Source organism: Eutrigla gurnardus, assembly GCF_963514095.1.
Source record: "Eutrigla gurnardus genome assembly, chromosome: 7".
Classification (NCBI taxonomy): domain Eukaryota; kingdom Metazoa; phylum Chordata; class Actinopteri; order Perciformes; family Triglidae; genus Eutrigla; species Eutrigla gurnardus.
The window spans coordinates 27,282,250-27,303,819 of NC_139921.1; the positions used below are offsets into that span (position 1 = coordinate 27,282,250).

Consider the following 21,570-nt stretch of genomic DNA (forward strand, 5'->3'; position numbering starts at 1 on the left):
CTGCTCCGCAGAACACCCGAGACAAATGTATTATAACGTCGGACTATCGATGTACATGTCAGTGTTGGTAGAATCATTTTAGAAATTAAACCAACCTTGCATTTTCAATGATAAAACATTTTGAGGGACTAGTTTCTCAGCAGCAGCGGAATTTTACTTTGCGTGTTAGTAGTAGTGCGTAAAAACGAAACCTAAGCGCCCTACAGTCGTGACAGCTAGTACTCGTAGCAGCGTTAAAAACATTTTTTTAATTATTCTACCAACACTGACATGTACATCGATAGTCCGACGTCATAATACATTTGTCTCGGGTGTTCTGCGGAGCAGTTAAAGCTGTTTTTAGTGACAGGCTGGATGTTACCGTTGACGTGCGCTAGCTCAACACCAGTTAGCAACGGTGACTTGGGCAACTATAAGGACTGGACCAATTGTGCTGAAAACGGTCTCCACCGACCTATATCACCTCGGGTAAGTTGGAAATGAGGACCTATGTCCAAAATTCCGAACTTTTCCTTTAAGTCGGTATTTTCACAGTTTATGTTTCTAGTCTTGTTCTCCTCCCTGTGGAGTGATTTTTGTTTGTAGTTTAAGTTTTTTTAGAGTTAGTCTGTGATTCCATGACCTTTTGCTTTGTAGGATTTGCCACCTATTGAGTTTTTTTGTGGAATAAAGACCACTTACACTGCCTCTGCATCTGAGTCCTCCCTCCTTGCCCGAAACCCTGACAAAGACATGGAAGTTATTACAGTAAAACATTCAATATCTAATGAAATCTATCAAAAGCAAAACATCTTTTGTGTGGGAATCAGGTTTAAGGAAGAGTGTATACTGACATCAACTACATGAAGCCACTCCTCCTTTCTACATCACAACTACCTCCTACTTAAATGTGCAGCAGCATTTAAAACGATGCAGCATTCGGCCGTTCATTCAAACAAACGACATGTCTATCTTGCATTTTCATTTTTCACATCTCTGTCAGTCAAACAGACTGAATGAAAACGTTTCTCAGTGTGAACCTGTGCTCTGATTTCTCTTCATCACTTCCTGTCCCTCCTTCTGACCCACTAAGCTCTGCAGAGATCCCAGTTGGTGTTTCACATTCAACATGATGCCATTTCAACTTGTCGTTTCCATCATCACCGTGTTCTGGATTAGAGGTATTGTACATTCAGGAAGCTACTTTTTCTATTCCATTTGGAATTATCTTAAAAAAAATTCCAATAAATGTAACAGTACATCAAATGCCAAGTGCACAATGATTTAATACTGTCTTGATCTCTTTACAGGAGTTTACCTCAATAAAGAAGACCAAGTGTTTCAGAATCCAACTGAACTGTTATTGAAACCAAATGATGAAGTTAAACTGAGCCTCAGACATGAAATCTCGACCCATAACACTATTCTCTGGTATCAGCGCTCAGCAGGAGACACTTCCCTCAAGCTGATTGCCTACATGTTTGTTAAAACCCCCTTAGTTGAGCAGTCATTTCAAAGCAACTTTAATGTGAGTGGAGATGGACAGAAAACAGCGTATCTTCACATCCTGAAGCCGAGACACCCTGAAGACAGCGGAGAATATTTTGGAGCAGCAAGTATTACACAGTAATAAAGATGGAGGCAGCTCTCATACAAAAACCTGCTGTAATGATCCAGCAGATAACAGAACACACAACAGGAAACCTCTGAAACCATGTGACACAGTATCAAACCGCTGAAAATAAAGTCTTTATTATAACAGTTTAGGGCTGGGTATCGCCACTGATTTCCCAAATCGAGTCGCTTCCGATTCACAAGGTCCGGATTCAAAGTACAAATAACTCATTGGTTATTTGTACTTTAAAGACGCCATAATGGAAGTACCATATAAAGAGGATTTTCATATCTCAGGAGATTTGGGAGGAGATACAGCAAAGAATGGCTCTCTAATAGTCAAACTTGTAAACCAAGAGCACAGTGCAGTTTACTACTGTGCAGCAAGAGAAGCACGCTGACAAATATCCCCTCTGAACTTTACAAAAACTCAACACAATCTTTTCTCATCATCAGGGGTTTATAAGAAGACATGGAAGCTATTAAAGTAAAACATTCAATATCTGATGAAATCTCTCAAAAGCAAAACATCTTTTGTGTGGGAATCAGGTTTAAGGAAGAGTGTATACTGACATCAACTACATGAAGCCACTCCTCCTTTCTACATCACAACTACTTCCTACTTAAATGTGCAGCAGCATTTAAAACGATGCAGCATTCGGCCGTTCATTCAAACAAACGACATGCCTATCTTGCATTTTAATTTTTCACATCTCTGTCAGTCAAACAGACTGAATGAAAAAGTTTCTCAGTGTGAACCTGTGCTCTGATTTGTCTTCATCACTTCCTGTCCCTCCTTCTGACCCACTAAGCTCTGCAGAGATCCCAGTTGGTGTTTCACATTCAACATGATGCCATTTCAACTTGTCGTTTCCATCATCACCGTGTTCTGGATTAGAGGTATTGTACATTCAGGAAGCTACTTTTTCTATTCCATTTGGAATCAATTATTTAATACTGTCTTGATCTCTTTACAGGAGTTTACCTCAATAAAGAAGACCAAGTGTTTCAGAATCCAACTGAACTGTTATCGAAACCAGATGATGAAGTTAAGCTGAGCCTCAGACATGAAATCCAGAGCTATAACACTATTCTCTGGTATCAGCGCTCAGCAGGAGACACTTCCCTCAAGCTGATTGCCTACATGTATGTTAAAACCCCCAAAGTTGAGCAGTCATTTCAAAGCAACTTTAATGTGAGTGGAGATGGACAGAAAACAGCGTATCTTCACATCCTGAAGCCGAGACACCCAGAAGACAGCGGAGAATATTTTGGAGCAGCAAGTTTTACACAGTAATAAAGATGGAGGCAGCTCTCATACAAAAACCTGCTGTAATGATCCAGCAGATAACAGAACACACAACAGGAAACCTCTGAAACCATGTGACACAGTATCAAACCACTGAAAATAAAGTCTTTATTATAACAGTTTAGGGCTGGGTATCGCCACTGATTTCCCAAATCGAGTCGCTTCCGATTCACAAGGTCCGGATTCAAAGTACAAATAACTCATTGGTTATTTGTACTTTAAAGACGCCATAATGGAAGTACCATATAAAGAGGATTTTCATATCTCAGGATATTTGGGAGGAAATACAGCAAAGAATGGCTCTCTTATGGGTCATTCCGTGTCATTTCATCAAATTTCTGAAAATCTTCCCACCTGACCATCTCACAATGTCCTGAAAAAATTTCAGTACAAAGATACACTTGTTAATAGGTAAAATCCAAAATATTAAGTCTCTACTGTCAACAGTTTTCTCATGAAACATCATTGAATGAAGGGTGGTTTAGACGGTTTTTGGCATCATGCTCTGAAAAGCCATTTTTAAACAGCAATATCTGGAAAACTATCTCACCTGTGGCCTTCAAAATTTCTACAGTGTATATCTGTTACTAATAGCCTCCAGACATCGAATATCAGGGGTGTAGCTCAATGATAACCTAGTATGGTAGGTACTTAAAATGTGGCTTGTTGAAATAAAGTAGTACATTTGAAGAGTGACTGAGCTCCCATTTTTGCAGATAAAAGACTTCTATCACTTCTGCCTCTATCTCTGGTGTTAGCTTAAACATTCTACAAAATATGGTTTCTCTCAGATGATTAGTTTCACAGATATTAAGGCTCAAAAATGGAAGTAAACACATCTTTGCCCAACTTCAGAGTCATATTCCAAAAAACTGACAACACGTATCAGGTCCAAACTTACTTTTTTTTAAAGATCATATTCTTGTTAAAATCATATTAAAAAATCGGGAGGGTGTTTTGCCTCCATTTGTCGCAGTGATTTTTTAAAATCCTGATATTGGTGGGGTTTTTGTGGCCGTTTTTGGTACTGCATGTCTTAATATCCTACAAGTAAACATCACAGCAGGGCAATTCAATTGTGTTTTTTACCATTTACCAAAGACTTATATGTGACTAAATACTACCGATAAATTTAGCCTTATGAAAACATTAAATTGTAGCACAGTTGTAGTTATAGAGGCAATAAGTCCTTGGATGTGAGTCAAACATGCTGAAAGCAGCTTTTAATGTCTTAAACCATGAACAAATGAATTGAAGACTGTACATTTTGTCATACTTTAAGTGTATAAATTACACAACCAAATCAAATAATAATCTTAATTTGAGCATAAAGAGTTTACATTACAGTAGAAAAGTCTCCAAAGTTTGATATTGAATAACAGTTTGTCTCTGTGCTCACTATGAGACAATATGTGAGTTATGATCAGAAATGGTGGATAGGAAGTATCAGAGATGTTTCAGATGAAGATGTACTGGTTCAGTTCATGCACCCACATGGCCCTGCCAAGAGTTTCTACTGGCGAAGAAGAGAAGACATGTGCAATGTTCCACTGCAGCATAGAATTGCAAGGATTGACGTTCCCTCTACAGAAACTGGGCGCATGTATGCCATCAAAAAAGATGAGCACAATAGAGCAGAGATGTACATTAGACAATTTGTAAAGTGACTGCCAAATTAATGAATGTGACGAAGGAATTGGATCTAAAAGATGAAAAATGTGTGATCCCTCATAGTGAGCAGCATAGAGACAAACTGTTATTCAATATCAAAATTTGGAGACTTTTGTACTGTAATGTAAAATATTTATGCTCAAATTAAGATTATTATTTGATTTGGTTGTGTAATGTATGTACTTAAAGTATGACAAAATGTACAGTCTTCAATATTTTGCTTCAATGTTTGTTCATGGTTTAAGACCTTAAAAGCTGCTTTCAGCATGTTTAACTCACATTCAAGGACGTATTGCCTCTGTAACTACAACTGTGATCGATTTTAATGTTTTCGTGAGGCTAAATTTATCAGTAGCATTTAGTCACATGTAAGTCTTTGGTAAATGATAAAAAGCACAATTGAATTGCCCTCCTGTGATGTTTACAAGTAGGCTGTTAGGACATGCAGTACCAAAACCGGCCACAAAGCCCCACCAATATCAGGATTTTAAAAAATCACTGCGACAAATTGAGGCAAAACACCCTCCCGATTTTTTTTATATGATTTTAACAAGAATATGATCTTTAAAAAAAAGTAAGTTTGGACCTGATACATGTTGTCAGTTTTTTGGAATATGACTCTGAAGTTGGGCAAAGATGTGTTTACTTCCATTTTTGAGCCTTAATATCTGTGAAACTAATCATCTGAGAGAAACCATATTTTGTAGAATGTTTTAGCTAACACCAGAGATAGAGGCAGAAGTGATAGAAGTCTTTTATCTGCAAAAATGGGAGCTCAGCCATCCTTCAAATGTACTACTTTATTTCAACAAGCCCCTTTTTAAGTACTTACCATACTAGGTTATCATTGAGCTACACCCCTGATATTCCATGTCTGGTGGCGTTTAGTAACAGATATACACTGTAGAAATTTTGAAGGCCACAGGTGAGACAGTTTTCTAGATATTGCCGTTTAAAAATGGCTTTTCAGAGCATGATGCCAAAAACCGTCTAAACTACCCTTCATTCAATGATGTTTCATGAGAAAACTATTGACAGTAGAGACCTAATATTTTGGATTTGTCCTAGTAACAAGTGTGTCTTTGTACTTGAATTTTTTCAGGACATTCTGAGATGGTCAGGTGGGAGGCATTTGATGAAATGACACGGAATGACCCTTATAGTCAAACTTGTAAAACAAGAGCACAGTGCAGTTTACTACTGTGTAGCAAGAGAAGCACGCTGACAAATATCCCCTCTGAACTTTACAAAAACTCAACACAATCTTTTCTCATCATCATCAGGAGTTTATAAGAAGACATGGAAGCTATTACAGTAAAACATTTAATATCTAATGAAATCTGTCAAAAGCAGAACATCTTTTGTGTGGGAATCAGGTTTAAGGAAGAGTGTATACTGACATCAACTACATGAAGCCACTCCTCCTTTCTACATCACAACTACTTCCTACTTAAATGTGCAGCAGCATTTAAAACGATGCAGCATTCGGCCGTTCATTCAAACAAACGACATGCCTATCTTGCATTTTCATTTTTCACATCTCTGTCAGTCAAACAGACTGAATGAAAATGTTTCTCAGTGTGAACCTGTGCTCTGATTTCCCTTCATCACTTCCTGTCCCTCCTTCTGACCCACTAAGCTCTGCAGAGATCCCAGTTGGTGTTTCACATTCAACATGATGCCATTTCAACTTGTCGTTTCCATCATCACCGTGTTCTGGATTAGAGGTATTGTAAATCCAATAAATGTAACAGTACATCAAATGCCAAGTGCACAATTATTTAATACTGTCTTGATCTCTTTACAGGAGTTTACCTCAATAAAGAAGACCAAGTGTTTCAGAATCCAACTGAACTGTTATTGAAACCAAATGATGAAGTTAAGCTGAGCCTCAGACATGAAATCCAGAGCTGTGACACTATTCTCTGGTATCAGCGCTCAGCAGGAGACACTTCCCTCAAGCTGATTGCCTACATGTATGTTAAAACCCCCAAAGTTGAGCCGTCATTTCAAAGCAACTTTAATGTGAGTGGAGATGGACAGAAAACAGCGTATCTTCACATCCTGAAGCCGAGACACCCAGAAGACAGCGGAGAATATTTTGGAGCAGCAAGTATTACACAGTATTAAAAATGGAGGCAGCTCTCATACAAAAACCTGCTGTAATGATCCAGCAGATAACAGAACACACAACAGGAAACCTCTGAAACCATGTGACACAGCATCAAACCACTGAAAATAAAGTCTTTATTATAACAGTTTAGGGCTGGGTATCGCCACTGATTTCCCGAATCAATTTGCTTCCGATTCACAAGGTCCGGATTCAAAGTACAAATAACTCATTGGTTATTTGTACTTTAAAGACGCCATAATGGAAGTACCATATAAAGAGGATTTTCATATCTCAGGATATTTGGGAGGAAATACAGCAAAGAATGGCTCTCTTATAGTCAAACTTGTAAACCAAGAGCACAGTGCAGTTTACTACTGTGCAGCAAGAGAAGCCAGTGACAAATATCCCCTCTGAACTTTACAAAAACTCAACACAATCTTTTCTCATCATCATCAGGGGTTTATAAGAAGACTGTCACGCCGGTGAGGTAATGTCTCGTCTTGGGTTTTGTCTTGTCATTTCCTGTTTTATTTTGAAAATAACTCCCCTCTCGTTTCAGGTCACTTGCCCTTCCTCATGTGTTTCCTGGTCTGATGTCATCCCTGATCCCTGATTGTTGTCACCTGTTGCCCATTATCCCTCTGTGTATTTAAGTCTGCATCTCCCCTTGTCTTGTGCCAGTTCGTCCTACGTCTCTCGTCTCGTCATGTTCCTACACCGCTTCATAGCCATCACAGAAATCCAAGTTAAGTCGGTATTTTCGCAATTTATGTTTCTAGTCTTGTTCTCCTCCCTGTGGAGTGATTTTTGTTTGTAGTTTAAGTTTTTTTAGAGTTAGTCTGTGATTCCTTGATCTTTTGCTTTGTACGATTTGCCACCTTTTGAGGTTTTTTGTGGAATAAAGACCACTTACACTGCCTCTGCATCTGAGTCCTCCCTCCTTGCCCGAAACCCTGACAAAGACATGGAAGTTATTACAGTAAAACATTCAATATCTGATGAAATCTATCAAAAGCAAAACATCTTTTGTGTGGGAATCAGGTTTAAGGAAGAGTGTATAATGACATCAACTACATGAAGCCACTCCTCCTTTCTACATCACAACTACTTCCTACTTAAATGTGCAGCAGCATTTAAAACGATGCAGCATTCGGCCGTTCATTCAAACAAACGACATGCCTATCTTGCATTTTCATTTTTCACATCTCTGTCAGTCAAACAGACTGAATGAAAACGTTTCTCAGTGTGAACCTGTGCTCTGATTTGTCTTCATCACTTCCTGTCCCTCCTTCTGACCCACTAAGCTCTGCAGAGATCCCAGTTGGTGTTTCACATTCAACATGATGCCATTTCAACTTGTCGTTTCCATCATCACCGTGTTCTGGATTAGAGGTATTGTACATTCAGGAAGCTACTTTTTCTATTTCATTTGGAATTATTTAAAAAAAATAATCCAATAAATGTAACAGTACATCAAATGCCAAGTGCACAATTATTAAATACTGTCTTGATCTCTTTACAGGAGTTTACCTCAATAAAGAAGACCAAGTGTTTCAGAATCCAACTGAACTGTTATTGAAACCAAATGATGAAGTTAAGCTGAGCCTCAGACATGAAATCCCGTACTATAACATGATTCTCTGGTATCAGCGCTCAGCAGGAGACACTTCCCTCAAGCTGATTGCCTACATGTATGTTAAAACCCCCTTTGTTGAGCAGTCATTTCAAAGCAACTTTAATGTGAGTGGAGATGGACAGAAAACAGCGTATCTTCACATCCTGAAGCCGAGACACCCAGAAGACAGCGGAGAATATTTTGGAGCAGCAAGTTTTACACAGTAATAAAGATGGAGGCAGCTCTCATACAAAAACCTGCTGTAATGATCCAGCAGATAACAGAACACACAACAGGAAACCTCTGAAACCATGTGACACAGTATCAAACCACTGAAAATAAAGTCTTTATTATAACAGTTTAGGGCTGGGTATCGCCACTGATTTCCCGAATCGATTTGCTTCCGATTCACAAGGTCCGGATTCAAAGTACAAATAACTCATTGGTTATTTGTACTTTAAAGACGTCATAATGGAAGTACCATATAAAGAGGATTTTCATATCTCAGGATATTTGGGAGGAGATACAGCAAAGAATGGCTCTCTTATAGTCAAACTTGTAAACCAAGAGCAAAGTGCAGTTTACTACTGTGCAGCAAGAGAAGCACGCTGACAAATATCCCCTCTGAACTTTACAAAAACTCAACACAATCTTTTCTCATCATCATCAGGGGTTTATAAGAAGACATGGAAACTATTAAAGTAAAACATTTGATTTCTAATGAAATATGTCAAAAGCAAAACATCTTTTTTGTGGGAATCAGGTTTAAGGAAGAGTGTATACTGACATCAACTACATGAAGCCACTCCTCCTTTCTACATCACAACTACTTCCTACTTAAATGTGCAGCAGCATTTAAAACGATGCAGCATTCGGCCGTTCATTCAAACAAACGACATGCCTATCTTGCATTTTCATTTTTCACATCTCTGTCAGTCAAACAGACTGAATGAAAACGTTTCTCAGTGTGAACCTGTGCTCTGATTTCTCTTCATCACTTCCTGTCCCTCCTTCTGACCCACTAAGCTCTGCAGAGATCCCAGTTGGTGTTTCACATTCAACATGATGCCATTTCAACTTGTCGTTTCCATCATCACCGTGTTCTGGATTAGAGGTATTGTACATTCAGGAAGCTACTTTTTCTATTCCATTTGGAATTATTTAAAAAAAAAAAAACAATAAATGTAACAGTACATCAAATGCCAAGTGCACAATGATTTAATACTGTCTTGATCTCTTTACAGGAGTTTACCTCAATAAAGAAGACCAAGTGTTTCAGAATCCAACTGAACTGTTATTGAAACCAGATGATGAAGTTAAGCTGAGCCTCAGACATGAAATCCAGAGCTCTGACACTATTCTCTGGTATCAGCGCTCAGCAGGAGACACTTCCCTCAAGCTGATTGCCTACATGTTTGTTAAAACCCCCAAAGTTGAGCCGTCATTTCAAAGCAACTTTAATGTGAGTGGAGATGGACAGAAAACAGCGTATCTTCACATCCTGAAGCCGAGACACCCAGAAGACAGCGGAGAATATTTTGGAGCAGCAAGTATTACACAGTAATAAAGATGGAGGCAGCTCTCATACAAAAACCTGCTGTAATGATCCAGCAGATAACAGAAGACACAACAGGAAACCTCTGAAACCATGTGACACAGTATCAAACCGCTGAAAATAAAGTCTTTATTATAACAGTTTAGGGCTGGGTATCGCCACTGATTTCCCTAATCAATTCGCTTCCGATTCACAAGGTCCAGATTCAAAGTACAAATAACTCATTGGTTATTTGTACTAGATGTCATAATGGAAGTACCATATAAAGAGGATTTTCATATCTCAGGATATTTGGGAGGAAATACAGCAAAGAATGGCTCTCTAATAGTCAAACTTGTAAACCAAGAGCACAGTGCAGTTTACTACTGTGCAGCAAGAGAAGCACGCTGACAAATATCCCCTCTGAACTTTACAAAAACTCAACACAATCTTTTCTCATCATCATCAGGGGTTTATAAGAAGACATGGAAGTTATTACAGTAAAACATTCGATATCTAATGAAATCTATCAAAAGCAAAACATCTTTTGTGTGGGAATCAGGTTTAAGGAAGAGTGTATACTGACATCAACTACATTAAGCCACTCCTCCTTTCTACATCACAACTACTTCCTACTTAAATGTGCAGCAGCATTTAAAACGATGCAGCATTCGGCCGTTCATTCAAACAAACGACATGCCTATCTTGCATTTTCATTTTTCACATCTCTGTCAGTCAAACAGACTGAATGAAAAAGTTTCTCAGTGTGAACCTGCGCTCTGATTTGTCTTCATCACTTCCTGTCCCTCCTTCTGACCCACTAAGCTCTGCAGAGATCCCAGTTGGTGTTTCACATTCAACATGATGCCATTTCAACTTGTCGTATCCATCATCACCGTGTTCTGGATTAGAGGTATTGTACATTCAGGAAGCTACTTTTTCTATTCCATTTGGAATTATTTAAAAAAAATAATCCAATAAATGTAACAGTACATCAAATGCCAAGTGCACAATTATTTAATACTGTCTTGATCTCTTTACAGGTGTTTACCTCAATAAAGAAGACCAAGTGTTTCAGAATCCAACTGAACTGTTATTGAAACCAGATGATGAAGTTAAGCTGAGCCTCAGACATGAAATCCCGAACTATTACATGATTCTCTGGTATCAGCGCTCAGCAGGAGACACTTCCCTCAAGCTGATTGCCTACATGTATGTTAACGCCCCCATAGTTGAGCCATCATTTCAAAGCCACTTTAATGTGAGTGGAGATGGACAGAAAACAGCGTATCTTCACATCCTGAAGCCGAGACACCCAGAAGACAGCGGAGAATATTTTGGAGCAGCAAGTTTTACACAGTAATAAAGATGGAGGCAGCTCTCATACAAAAACCTGCTGTAATGATCCAGCAGATAACAGAACACACAACAGGAAACCTCTGAAACCATGGGCCCTAGTTTCGTAGACCAGGCGCAGTCAGCTCTCAGCGCACCTGCGCCGCGCCGACGGGGTGTGTCCGCCTGGACCTTGCAAGTTTTGTGCACCGCGCAGGCTCGCGCAGGCACACCTCCCGTCTCGCCCACCCGCGCAAGAAGGAAAGAGGGAGGAGAAGAAGGCGTGAGTGGGAGACGAGGAGGAGACGAGGCGTGGACTGGGATTAATACAGCCGATTCAGATCTTCACCAATCAAATGAGCTCCTCTCCTCTCCTTTAATGCGTTAGGGGAGGTTCAGTGCAAGTTCCGTCACTTGACAACCCGATGACAGAAGCAGCGCCGCCGCTCCAACCACGCGCATCACGCGTGGTGGGAGCGTATCATAATAATAACAATGCCGATATTATAAAAAACAGGAGAGAGATAGGGAGATGTTTTGGTCCGAGAGGCTGAGTTTCCGTTACGCGTGCCATCCGCCTTTGATCTGACGTCAGATGTGACGGGGCAATCTATATAGATATAAATTCACGTGTTGATTCAATCAGTTGCATTAAATAGTGTTTGTTGTGATTATTTATTGCATTTAAATGTGCCTGGAACTGTGGAAACCTGCCTGTGAGGTGTCGGTGACGTGTGCACACTGCGCGCCGTCAGCCAAACTTCCACTCCGCCAGCTGTAGGCTTGTTTCGAATCAAGCATGCGCATGCATTTGCCTCGCAAAACAAGGCATTCTGGGAAAAAAAGGTCACAAATGCTGGTGATAACTTCCCTTTGCGACATGTCACATGACTTTAAAAACTCGCGGTATCTCCAGGTACCTCCATTCGCATGCTTTTCTCTGCAGATGGTCTGAAATAAGTGCGGACATAAGACACTCCCCTCAACGTTGCCCTAGTTGGTTAGAATTATCACGTGGTATTTCCCACGTGAGAAAATTCCTCAGCCTCCGTCAACAACGGGACTTCAAATGCCTCGGCTCGAGTTCGTCAGCGACGAAGAAAGCCAGCGCCACTGGGCAGGCCATATTCTTTGTGCAAAGTCCGTGAAGTTTCCCCTGGCGCGATAGTTTTTGTTATGTATACAATTATTAATAAAGTTTAAATTAAAAAAAAAAAAAAAAAGTCTGTGAAGTGCACCTGTGTCCGACTTGACGTAGTGGGAACTTGCCGTGTTTATGACGAGTTCCGGCGGATCCTCTCAAGTCTCGTGCATGCATCGGCGCAAATGCATGCGATCCGAAACGCGCCCCGCCTCCCCCTGCTGCGCCCCCACACCCATCTTGGCGCAGGCGATCCACCAAACTGCCAAACTGACCGTGCGCAAGGCTGCGCGGGTCGAAACTTGCATTGCGCCGGCTCCGCCGCCCTGCGCTGCGCCACGAAACTAGGGCCCTGTGACACAGTATCAAACCGCTGAAAATAAAGTCTTTATTATAACAGTTTAGGGCTGGGTATCGCCACTGATTTCCCTAATCAATTCGCTTCCGATTCACAAGGTCCAGATTCAAAGTACAAATAACTCATTGGTTATTTTTACTAGATGTCATAATGGAAGTACCATATAAAGAGGATTTTCATATCTCAGGATATTTGGGAGGAAATACAGCAAAGAATGGCTCTCTAATAGTCAAACTTGTAAACCAAGAGCACAGTGCAGTTTACTACTGTGCAGCAAGAGAAGCACGCTGACAAATATCCCCTCTGAACTTTACAAAAACTCAACACAATCTTTTCTCATCATCATCAGGGGTTTATAAGAAGACATGGAAGCTATTAAAGTAAAACATTTGATTTCTAATGAAATCTGTCAAAAGCAAAACATCTTTTGTGTGGGAATCAGGTTTAAGGAAGAGTGTATACTGACATCAACTACATGAAGCCACTCCTCCTTTCTACATCACAACTACTTCCTACTTAAATGTGCAGCAGCATTTAAAACGATGCAGCATTCGGCCGTTCATTCAAACAAACGACATGCCTATCTTGCATTTTCATTTTTCACATCTCTGTCAGTCAAACAGACTGAATGAAAATGTTTCTCAGTGTGAACCTGTGCTCTGATTTCCCTTCATCACTTCCTGTCCCTCCTTCTGACCCACTAAGCTCTGCAGAGATCCCAGTTGGTGTTTCACATTCAACATGATGCCATTTCAACTTGTCGTATCCATCATCACCGTGTTCTGGATCAGAGGTATTGTACATTCAGGAAGCTACTTTTTCTATTTCATTTGGAATCAATTATTTATTACTGTCTTGATCTCTTTACAGGAGTTTACCTCAATAAAGAAGACCAAGTGTTTCAGAATCCAACTGAACTGTTATTGAAACCAAATGATGAAGTTAAGCTGAGCCTCAGACATGAAATCCAGAGCTCTGACACTATTCTCTGGTATCAGCGCTCAGCAGGAGACACTTCCCTCAAGCTGATTGCCTACGTGTATTTAAAAAAACCCAAAGTTGAGCAGTCATTTCAAAGCAACTTTAACGTGAGTGGAGATGGACAGAAAACAGCGTATCTTCACATCCTGAAGCCGAGACACCCAGAAGACAGCGGAGAATATTTTGGAGCAGCAAGTATTACACAGTAATAAAGATGGAGGCAGCTCTCATACAAAAACCTGCTGTAATGATCCAGCAGATAACAGAACACACAACAGGAAACCTCTGAAACCATGTGACACAGTATCAAACCACTGAAAATAAAGTCTTTATTATAACAGTTTAGGGCTGGTATCGCCACTGATTTCCCGAATCGAGTCGCTTCCGATTCACAAGGTCCGGATTCGATTTAATCTCCAATTCAATTTGATTTGATTCAATATCAATTCGGTTAGGGATATTTCAGTTACAATAGCAATTTTGCTTGGATATGAAATATATTCTCATAGAACTAATGCTGTAAATTGTACAAGGAACCCTCTAACCAGTGCATTATTAAAAATATTAGTTTACATTAAGAATTGACCCCAAAGCAGTAACATGAATGTACTTTTTACTTAACATGACCAACAGCCTGACAGGCTTACATTATAACTTGTTTGTATCTGTACGAAAGTCAAGTAAGTTATGTAACTGCAACAAGGAATGTAGTGAAAGGATCTGAGCAGCACCCTGGGATAGAGAGATGAAACCTTCAATAGATTAACATATCTCATATGTTTTGCCATGTTTTGGTTCACTACTACTAGTAGGGCCGTATGAAATCTTATCATCATCATTTAGTTGTTTCCTGACAAGCGACCACCTGCAGTCGTGCAAATGACTGTCCTGAATAGATTCAACCAACAGGTGGAGGCACAGCACCTGGCATGAAGCGGTTATCGAGAGAATGTAGTGATGAACTAACAGACACAGAGCAAAAGTTAACTCACACGAGTTCTCAAATTCTAACCTGAATATTGCATGAAACTACCTGTGTTTCAATAACAGTTTCATCAAGAATCTGTTTTCTCCACAGCTCACTGTTACATTTCAACAATCTCCTCCTCAGATAGTGATGGAGAGCACTGAGGTCCAGATTAACTGCAGTCATGATGACAGTTCCCTAGCAGTAATGCTCTGGTATCAGCAACGAAAGGACGACCCTCATTGGGTATGGATATGGAAACAGCCCACAAAACTATGAGATTCAGTTTGGAGAACAATTCACGCTTAAAAGAGAAGACACAGTGAAAGGAACACTGATTATAAGCAAGGCATACTGTTTATTTCTGCACTGCCAGTACACAGTGATATGGTTTGATGCCGCGCCCTCGCTAAAAACCCTTGTCACGTGAGGCAGTGCGTCTTTACAGAGTCTCTCACTGAAGGAAGTATCTCCTGCAGTAGAGCAAACCTGGAGGATGTCTCCAACCGTGATCGGCTTTCTTCTCATCTTGCTTCCATGTAATAATTTAATATAATATAATTAACTGCAAAAATAACAATTGAATTGCGTTGATAGAAATTACAGAATTATATTCATGTTTTTTTTTGTTGTTCCCCCACCGTGTGACCATCTGCATGAACTACTTTTTAAATCTTTGTTTTTTCCCCCCACAGATCAAGTTAATAGTGTGACGTTTCAGCCGTCTCATCCAAGAATAGTCACCGACAAAGCCAGGGTACTAATTAATTGCAGTCATAACGATGACAACCTTAATGTTATGCTCTGGTACCAGCAAACAGAGAGGCTTTTTAATTTTATTGGATACAGCTTCGGTGGCAGTGAACCCAACTACGAGAAGCAGTTTGAAGATCGGTTTGAGATGTCACGACAAAACATCCAAACAGGAGCTCTGATTATTCGCAGTGTGACTCTAGCAGACTCGGCTGTGTATTTCTGCGCTGCCAGTACACAGTGATGTGGTTTAAAGTCACCGCCTCACTGAAAACCCTGTTCTCTTTTTTTCTCTGTTATTTTCATGTTCAAGATCCTGAGAACTCATTAGTTCTTGGGATACACATAAGAGAGCAAATATATAAGAAAACTTAAACATATAAACAGACAGACAGACAGACTACATGCAAAAGTAGGATAAATACATTTTAAAAAATGTACTTTGTGTCCTGCATTTTTTTTCTTTTAAGGTCTCATATATACAGTCCACTAAGACTTAAGTATGACAACGAAAGGATTGGCTATGCTGTCCATACTGTGCAGTGTGTTAAACTATAATATTAATATAACAATCACACTATTTAATACTGTGGTGTTATTTCACAGGAATTGTTCTGAAATACACTTTTCAATTCAACTGTAAATAAACTCCTGTTTTGTCACCTTTCAGAATAACGCGATACAATTCAACAGCAACACAAACTACAGCCCAATTAAGCCCAAAACACTGAAAAAACATTCAAGAACTCTTAACCTTTGCCAACCACACCTCTGTGGGTGGAATTCAGCAGCCAACCAGCAACAAGGCTCCCAAGTCTGTTTGTCCGTTTATATTACTGTTACTTTTATTTATGTATACATATAGATTCATTCTTTTCTACACTATGTTGAGCAATATCTGTATTTGTGTAATGTTTATAAATACAGTTCTGACAGCAGCAGAGCTAACGTTAGCTTAGCAACCTCGAGCATAGCCAAACATACAAAAACACCAAGAAAACAAAGCCTGGACCTCAACTGACATGTGAGCACATGAGACGGCTTACCTCGACAACGTGACGCAGTAGTTTACGGAGGAGTGTCGCTGGGATGAGGAGACAGGGAAAACCTGGGAGCGTTGGTTTGAGGAAGAACCGGCGAGCTAGCTGCCGCAGCTGGGAGAGGAGCGAACCGGGTCGGTGTCCTTCATGGCCGCCCAGAGGAAGACACGGCTGACCTGTTGGCAGGACAATCGATTATTGTGACTCAAACTATAGTCATAAGTATTCGTTACATTATTTCTGGAGGTTTAATACTGTCAATTATTCATTTGTTATGATTATTCATTTGGTCGGCTGTAGGGAGTGGGCGGGGCAATGTCAGTTTAAGAAGTCCGCCTAATCAGGATTGACCAATCACGTTCTAGCAAGGAAAAGGATTGACTGAATGATGTTCAGTCTATAAAATGTCAGACAATTTGCAGAGCAGATCATATTTTATAACAATGTAAAAAAAAGTGTATTAAATCGATTCCTGGAGCATGAAATGTGACATCTCGGGAGTTGTTGCATATTTTTAATTAAGGATGACAACAATAATTGCATTGGTTAGTAATGCAAGATAACAATAAGACAACATAATAATGTATTATCTTGTATGTTACATTGCTTTTGAAACGCAGATTAATGAAGCTGTGAAAAACTTTATATATATATATATATATATATATATATATATATATATATATATATATATATATATATATATATAACATACATCAAAAACATACATCATTAGTTTTAATGTAGAATACATTGATGGAAATGCTGACAAAAAAAAAAACAACCTACTGGTAACCTCAGTCTAAAAACATGAAAGACAAAAGAAAATGTCATGTGTTTCAAAGCCTCAATTTCATATTCAGTGATAATAAGTAAGTCCCAATGACATGTGATCCTGTGACCTCATGGTATATTTGTGCTGAACAGAGTGATGTGTGACTCCTTCAGCTGGAAGAAGGCTCATCGCTGGCATGTTCATCACGCTCCTTTGTCTGTCACTTCTTTTACACTCAGGTGGGTTTTTACGCGTTAACACAACTTACTGGAGAGGTCGAGTTCCCGTCACATTTACACATCGCATGTTCCTGTGAATTTACGGTTCTGTACGTCGAGGTGAAGCGCCATAAAACATCATCCTTCCTGTGCTGCAGGTCTCACTGTTGTAGTTCTTCAGTCTGGAGATCAAATGTCCAAACCAGGACTCACAGTGAACTTCGAGTGCAACATGGGTCCGGGGTTCAGCATGAACAGCTATACCATGTACTGGTATCGACAAAACCACCATGGAGCTCCACTGGAGTACCTCACCAGAGAGTACCAAAAAACTGAGGTGCACTTCCACCCCTTTATCGATTCATCCAAAAACAACTTCTCTCTTCAAATTACTGAGCTGTTCCCAAATGACAGCAGCATCTACTACTGTGCTGCCAGTCACAGTGATGCAGGCAGACCAGACAGTCATACAAATATCAAGTCTGGGTGGGGGGTCACAGATGGCACACAGGCAGGAAGGAGCTGTGGCTTGTCTGGTTTTATACTGAATTGGTGGAAATTATACATCTACTCATTTATTATGGTTACACATCGGAAAATATGGGATAATGTTGAATATCGAGATAACTGTGCAATGTACTGAGGGATTAATAAAGTATTCTGATAACAACATTACTTGGAATAAATCTCTTTCATTGAAACACTGTGTTGATTCCCCAAGTTGACATTTAAATTATGACGATTCAACCACCATTATGTGTGTTTACAGACAATACTTTATACTTTAAAACTCTGGTAATCGATGCCTGGCTAATGCATGATTGTTTGTTTCATGTCAAACAGTCGTATGTAAAACAAGAGTTACTCTAAACCCTTGTAAAGACCTCCTAAGACCTGCTGCTACAGGAACCGGAAACCTGCAGTTGCTGCTCAGCGTCCACTAGTAGAAGAAGAAGAACATGTGAAGGAGTTCCTGGCAACAGAAAAACTAGAGGGGAGGATCACAACTTATTTCAGCCTGATAGAACACAATAGAATCTGATTTTATTTACTCTGTATAACTGCACACTGACTGTGACAATGATCCTCTTCTGGGTTGCAGTTGTCATCTTCTCCAGTAAGGACATTTAAATTCAGTGAAAATGAAATGAAAACAGGTTTGTTGATTAGAAATTTAGTTGGTCTTCTTTTTTTCTTGTTCTTTCAGATTTCTCCCTCTGCGTCAGAATTCGCCAGCCTCCATTTGTGTTCAGCCGTGAAGGAGACTCGAGTGTAACGTTCCAGTGTGAGCAGGATGACGATCAGTACTTCTACATGTTTTGGTACAGACAGAGCAGCCGTGAGAGAATTCAGCTGGTGACATATTCTTTGGGCAAAGACGCGTCGGGCACTGAAGCTCCTTTCAACAAATCCAAGTACATCATGTACCGGCCTGCAATTCTAAGTTCCACTCTGCAGATGAACCATGTTGAGGCTGCGGACTCAGCTGTGTATTACTGCGCCTCCAGTAGAGCACAGTGATTCAGAAAGCCTCAGCAGCTCAACAACAACCTCAAGCAGGAACCAGGAAGACATAAAAGGGAAGAATGAGGAGGGTTGACATCGCCAACTAAAGCCGCCAGGACTTACATTAATGTCACATGAAAACAGCTGTAACTTCAGCGAAAAAACAAAAACAGAAAAAAAATTGCATGACAAACTCCACTTGTTCATTAAAGAGGTACAGAAACTGCCTCAGCACAGATCAGCAATGTTCCTGTCAACACCACAAAGCCGATCAGTTCAGATAAGGGAGCAGGTGTTAACATTGTAAGCTTTTTACATCCCACACAACAGCATTGCCCTGTGCAGTGCTTCATCGGTGTCCCCCTGTGCTCACATCTACCCTCTAGCATTATTTAATTCTGTGTGCTGCCCGGCCAGATGAAAGTGTATCAACTTTAACAGTTATCACACACTGACCTCTACAGGGTTGATGTGGGATTACATAAAGACAGATAAAACAAAGTGAACGGACTCATGCTACATATCGTTGCATTTAAGATAAATGCTAATATGCAAAGCTTGTCTTTATATCTGCAACCTCATCACTAGAAGTAGCTCCTTTAAATGAGAAATTTCGTTCATGGAATAAACATGTTTAAATGGATCAAAGGTGATGCAATAAGTTAATTAGGTAATACAATAATATAGTGTAACACGAGCGATTATGACTTCAGTTGTTACACATTTTAATTAATAATGCAGCTTGACAATATTGTCTAATAATATAATCTATTTTTCCTCTCCAGTAGCTATAGAACAACATTAGCATTTATTTGGAGAATGCCAAATATTCACATTCCTTTTGGTGTGTTTTTGGTTTCCACCATAGGAAATATGTGGTTCTTTAGCTCCACTTTGTTCATCTGCTAGCTTTGTATATCACAGCTTTTTCACTGATAATAGCTGCAATAGAATCAATTTATAATTATCTGTGGGTTCAGCAAGATGGAAGTGACACTTTTTTTAATTACACATCGTAAATGTGAAGCAGTGAACGTGAATCAGTAAGTGTGTCTCCTCAGTTCACTGATACCTGAGCGGATGAAGAGGTGTGACCAGCAGTGATGTCACTGCCTCTCAGGAGCTACGAACAAAGACCAGTTTCCCGTTTCCTTCCCACCGTTCTTGCTTCTTTTCTTAGCTGTCACAGAAATAGCAGCAGTCAGGTTGGAGCGCGTTCAGCCGCCAGTCAGCCGACCTGCACAGCTGCTCTCTCAGGCAGGCGGAGATGGAGGCTGAGATATGGAGAAGCTGGGTGGGGGAGGGAGAGAGGAGACAACGAGAGAGACTTCAGGTTTTTGTGTGAGGCTTTTTCATCGTGGGGACAGGGGGGGCACGGTGATACATTCCTATAGAGCCGCTGTACAAAAACCTCCTCCCATTAACACCCATTGTGTAGACGGCTACAGGCTACCTGAGACACTTGGGAGAGCAGAAAAATACAAATCTGAAGGTGCAGGATGTCGGGCCAAACTGGCACTAGAAAGGCAACATAAATAGTAAATAAATGGCTGAAAACCAGAAAGTTTTAAATCAGATGTGGAGCACTGGGATACTGCTTTTATTCATCTTGACAAAAACAACACATTTGGCCCATCATGAAGCTCATCCCGCACGTTTAAACCTTCTTCATCCTCTGGATTATTACACTGGCTCTCAACATGCTGCTCATGGAAAGTTTTGAGCCTTTTTGGTAGAGGAGACATTCAGTGTGACTCTGGATCTGAAGCCTTCTTTGGAAAAGGAACCAAACTCACTGTTTTGGGTAAGTAGCGTCTCTCACTGCTTCGCTTCAATGCAGCTAACGTACAGTATTGGAAATGTTGGGATGAAAGTGAAGGACAAAACTGTGGTAATATTGAGCTGAAGTGAAAACACTGTGACCTACGGTGATCCTGCTTACTTTGGCCAAGGAACCAAACTGACGGTTTTAGGTAAATATCTCAGTTATCACTGTGTTTTGATGAATGTCACATTGATTTAGAGTCTCGGTACAAACAGAAGTGATCATTCTGGGATTTTGAGAGTTTCATGCTCAGTATTTCTGCACTGTGACAATGCAAACGAGGCTTACTTTGGAGAAGGAACCAAACTGACTGTTTTGGGTAAGTCAACTTGAACATAAGCTCCGTTATTAGATTGATGCAGAAGGAAACTTAATGTGCTTTATAGTTTAAGTTCACCTCCGTGCTTTTTGTTATCGAGCTTAAGCTCTGTGCCAATACCGAAGCCTATTTCGGCCAGGGAACTAAACTGACTGTTCTCGGTAAGTAAGATGTCAAATGTTCTTCTGATTAATTCACTGGTCTAAAGAAAATGTAAAACGAGTTGAAGCAGGTCTAATATATGGGTGGAAATATATAGATCAAACTTGTAAAAACCAGACAGCAGTGCAATACCTGTTGGTTAGATTTGAAGAAAAATTACATTTAATCCAATAAAGTAAATTTCAAAGAGACTGCATTGCTTGAAGTAAAAGCAGCGTCTCGGCTGTTTTGAGCACCGATCAAGTTCACTGTGACTCTGGTGGTTTTGAAGCTTTCTTCGGCGGAGGAACAAAGTTAACGGTTTTAGGTAAGAAATATATATGTATACATTTCATGTACAGTCATGATAAATGGC

The 21,570-nt window shown here is 40.1% G+C and overlaps 1 protein-coding gene across 1 annotated transcript in view; it reads left to right on the forward strand.

The window, feature by feature from the left end:
- LOC311016147 (M1-specific T cell receptor beta chain-like) overlaps positions 1-21,570 on the forward strand; it is a 57,726-nt gene that overhangs the window by 33,584 nt on the left and 2,572 nt on the right. The gene's annotated exons all lie outside the window — the stretch shown is intronic.